Source organism: Penaeus vannamei, chromosome 22, assembly GCF_042767895.1.
Source record: "Penaeus vannamei isolate JL-2024 chromosome 22, ASM4276789v1, whole genome shotgun sequence".
NCBI lineage: Eukaryota > Metazoa > Arthropoda > Malacostraca > Decapoda > Penaeidae > Penaeus > Penaeus vannamei.
In genome coordinates, this window is record NC_091570.1 from 38,653,651 (window position 1) to 38,658,650 (window position 5,000).

General features: G+C 43.9%; 1 protein-coding gene across 3 annotated transcripts in view; it reads left to right on the forward strand.

Moving 5' to 3' along the window:
* Positions 1 to 5,000, forward strand: part of Hdc (histidine decarboxylase) — a 125,084-nt gene that overhangs the window by 118,509 nt on the left and 1,575 nt on the right. The window lies entirely within an intron of this gene.

The window sequence follows — 5,000 nt, forward strand, 5'->3', positions numbered from 1 at the left end:
ATATGATTGAATTAGTGTGGAAAGTTGTAGTGTTTCCCTGTGACGTTTCTGGACAAGGAAGGACAACCAGGTGTGTGCGTGGACAGGTTTGCAGTGTTTTCAGTGACAGTTCATTGTGAAAGTGAATTGATAATGTAATAGTTAATTTTAAGTGACCGAGTATTACCATAATTAATTATCGCAAAGATCATCTTTTGTTACATAATAAACTAGATTTGTGCATTAACGAATAAGTGAATAAGTAAGACACATAATTAAAAAAGAAAAAACTTTCCATAGAAAGGTATTTTTTATCAAAATTAACAATTGATCGTTAGCCTTAAATGTTCACCTCTTTCTTCAATGTGTGCTTCTGTATTTTCCATATCAGATGCATGGCTAGGAGGTATGAATGGCACTTGCTAATTAGTCCTAATCTGAGGTGCTTGGCTGGGATGGTATGAATGGCACTTGCTAATTAGTCCTAATCTGAGGTGCTTGGCTGGGATGGTATGAATGGCACTTGCTAATTAGTCCTAATCTGAGGTGCATGGCTGGGATGGTATGGGTGGCACTTGCTAATTAGTCCTAATCTGAGGTGCTTGGCTGGGATGGTATGAATGGCACTTGCTAATTAGTCCTAATCTGAGGTGCTTGGCTGGGATGGTATGAATGGCACTTGCTAATTAGTTTTAATCTAAGATGCTTGGCTGGGATAGTATGAATGGCACTTGCTAATTAGTCCTAATCTGAGGTGCTTGGCTGGGATGGTATGAATGACACTTGCTAATTAGTCCTAATCTGAGGTGCTTGGCTGGGATGGTATGGGTGGCACTTGCTAATTAGTCCTAATCTGAGGTGCTTGGCTGGGATGGTATGAATGACACTTGCTAATTAGTCCTAATCTGAGGTGCTTGGCTGGGATGGTATGAATGGCACTTGCTAATTAGTCCTAATCTGAGATGCTTGGCTGGGATGGTATGAATGACACTTGCTAATTAGTCCTAATCTGAGGTGCTTGGCTGGGATGGTATGAATGGCAATTGGTAATTAGTCCTAATCTGAGGTGCTTGGCTGGGATGGTATGAATGACACTTGCTAATTAGTCCTAATCTGAGGTGCTTGGCTGGGATGGTATGAATGGCACTTGCTAATTAGTCCTAATCTGAGGTGCTTGGCTGGGATGGTATGAATGGCAATTGGTAATTAGTCCTAATCTGAGGTGCTTGGCTGGGATGGTATGGATGGCACTTGCTAATTAGTCCTAATCTGAGGTGCTTGGCTGGGATGGTATGAATGGCACTTGCTAATTAGTCCTGATCTGAGGTGCTTGGCTGGGATGGTATGAATGGCACTTGCTAATTAGTTTTAATTTGAGGTGCTTGGCTGGGATGGTATGAATGGCACTTGCTAATTAGTCCTAATCTGAGGTGCATGGCTGGGATGGTATGAATGGCACTTGCTAATTAGTCCTAATCTGAGGTGCTTGGCTGGGATGGTATGAATGGCACTTGCTAATTAGTCCTAATCTGAGGTGCATGGCTGGGATGGTATGAATGGCACTTGCTAATTAGTCCTAATCTGAGGTGCTTGGCTGGGATGGTATGAATGGCACTTGCTAATTAGTCCTAATCTGAGGTGCTTGGCTGGGATGGTATGAATGACACTTGCTAATTAGTCCTAATCTGAGGTGCTTGGCTGGGATGGTATGAATGGCACTTGCTAATTAGTCCTAATCTGAGGTGCTTGGCTGGGATGGTATGGATGACACTTGCTAATTAGTCCTAATCTGAGGTGCTTGGCTGGGATGGTATGAATGGCACTTGCTAATTAGTCCTAATCTGAGGTGCTTGGCTGGGATGGTATGGATGGCACTTGCTAATTAGTCCTAATCTGAGATGCTTGGCTGGGATGGTATGAATGGCACTTGCTAATTAGTCCTAATCTGAGGTGTTTGGCTGGGATGGTATGAATGGCACTTGCTAATTAGTCCTAATCTGAGGTGCTTGGCTGGGATGGTATGGGTGGCACTTGCTAATTAGTTTTAATCTAAGATGCTTGGCTGGGATGGTATGAATGGCACTTGCTAATTAGTCCTAATCTGAGGTGCATGGCTGGGATGGTATGAATGGCACTTGCTAATTAGTCCTAATCTGAGATGCTTGGCTGGGATGGTATGAATGGCACTTGCTAATTAGTCCTAATCTGAGGTGCTTGGCTGGGATGGTATGAATGACACTTGCTAATTAGTTTTAATCTGAGGTGCTTGGCTGGGATGGTATGAATGACACTTGCTAATTAGTCCTAATCTGAGGTGCATGGCTGGGATGGTATGAATGACACTTGCTAATTAGTCCTAATCTGAGGTGCTTGGCTGGGATGGTATGGGTGGCACTTGCTAATTAGTCCTGATCTGAGGTGCTTGGCTGGGATGGTATGAATGGCACTTGCTAATTAGTCCTAATCTGAGGTGCTTGGCTGGGATGGTATGAATGACACTTGCTAATTAGTTTTAATTTGAGGTGCTTGGCTGGGATGGTATGAATGACACTTGCTAATTAGTCCTAATCTGAGGTGTTTGGCTGGGATGGTATGAATGGCACTTGCTAATTAGTTTTAATCTGAGATGCTTGGCTGGGATGGTATGAATGGCACTTGCTAATTAGTCCTGATCTGAGGTGCTTGGCTGGGATGGTATGAATGGCACTTGCTAATTAGTCCTAATCTGAGGTGCATGGCTGGGATGGTATGAATGGCACTTGCTAATTAGTCCTAATCTGAGGTGCTTGGCTGGGATGGTATGAATGGCACTTGCTAATTAGTCCTGATCTGAGGTGCTTGGCTGGGATGGTATGAATGGCACTTGCTAATTAGTCCTAATCTGAGGTGCTTGGCTGGGATGGTATGAATGACACTTGCTAATTGGTCCTAATCTGAGGTGCTTGGCTGGGATGGTATGAATGGCACTTGCTAATTAGTCCTAATCTGAGATGCTTGGCTGGGATGGTATGAATGGCACTTGCTAATTAGTCCTAATCTGAGGTGCTTGGCTGGGATGGTATGGGTGGCACTTGCTAATTAGTCCTAATCTGAGGTGCATGGCTGGGATGGTATGGGTGGCACTTGCTAATTAGTCCTAATCTGAGGTGCTTGGCTGGGATGGTATGAATGGCACTTGCTAATTAGTCCTAATCTGAGGTGCTTGGCTGGGATGGTATGAATGGCACTTGCTAATTAGTCCTAATCTGAGGTGCTTGGCTGGGATGGTATGAATGGCACTTGCTAATTAGTCCTAATCTGAGGTGCTTGGCTGGGATGGTATGAATGGCACTTGCTAATTAGTCCTAATCTGAGGTGCTTGGCTGGGATGGTATGGGCGGCACTTGCTAATTAGACCGAATCTGAGGTGCATGGCTGGGATGGTATGGATGGCACTTGCTAATTAGTCCTAATCTGAGGTGCATGGCTGGGATGGTATGAATGGCACTTGCTAATTAGTCCTAATCTGAGGTGCATGGCTGGGATGGTATGGATGGCACTTGCTAATTAGTCCTAATTTGAGGTGCATGGCTGGGATGGTATGAATGGCACTTGCTAATTAGACCGAATCTGAGGTGCATGGCTGGGATGGTATGGATGGCACTTGCTAATTAGTCCTAATCTGAGGTGCTTGGCTGGGATGGTATGAATGGCACTTGCTAATTAGTCCTAATCTGAGGTGCTTGGCTGGGATGGTATGGATGGCACTTGCTAATTAGTCCTAATCTGAGGTGCTTGGCTGGGATGGTATGAATGGCACTTGCTAATTAGTCCTAATCTGAGGTGCATGGCTGGGATGGTATGAATGGCACTTGCTAATTAGTCCTGATTTGAGGTGCTTGGCTGGGATGGTATGGATGGCACTTGCTAATTAGTCCTAATCTGAGATGCTTGGATGGGATGGTATGAATGACACTTGCTAATTAGTCCTAATCTGAGGTGTTTGGCTGGGATGGTATGAATGGCACTTGCTAATTAATCCTAATCTGAGGTGCTTGGCTGGGATGGTATGAATGACACTTGCTAATTAGTCCTAATCTGAGGTGCTTGGCTGGGATGGTATGAATGACACTTGCTAATTAGTCCTAATCTGAGGTGCTTGGCTGGGATGGTATGAATGGCACTTGCTAATTAGTCCTAATCTGAGGTGCTTGGCTGGGATGGTATGAATGGCACTTGCTAATTAGTTTTAATCTGAGGTGCATGGCTGGGATGGTATGAATGGCACTTGCTAATTAGTCCTAATCTGAGGTGTTTGGCTGGGATGGTATGGGTGGCACTTGCTAATTAGTCCTAATCTGAGGTGCTTGGCTGGGATGGTATGAATGGCACATGCTAATTAGTCCTAATCTGAGGTGCTTGGCTGGGATGGTATGAATGGCACTTGCTAATTAGTCCTAATCTGAGGTGCTTGGCTGGGATGGTATGAATGACACTTGCTAATTAGTCCTAATCTGAGGTGCTTGGCTGGGATGGTATGAATGGCACTTGCTAATTAGTCCTAATCTGAGATGCTTGGCTGGGATGGTATGAATGGCACTTGCTAATTAGTCCTAATCTGAGGTGCTTGGCTGGGATGGTATGGGTGGCACTTGCTAATTAGTCCTAATCTGAGGTGCTTGGCTGGGATGGTATGAATGGCACTTGCTAATTAGTGCTAATCTGAGGTGCTTGGCTGGGATGGTATGGGTGGCACTTGCTAATTAGTCCTAATCTGAGGTGCATGGCTGGGATGGTATGAATGGCACTTGCTAATTAGTCCTAATCTGAGGTGCTTGGCTGGGATGGTATGAATGGCACTTGCTTAAAAAAAAAAGTAGGCCTATGTCACCAATTAGATTCGAATGACACGGGAGACAAAAAAAAAAAAAAAAAAAAAAAAAAAAAAAAAAAAAAAAAAAAAAAAACTTTATTGGGACTTTCTTTCCAGTTGTTTTTTTCTACTATATTATATGAACTATGAACTCATTATTCAAATATCA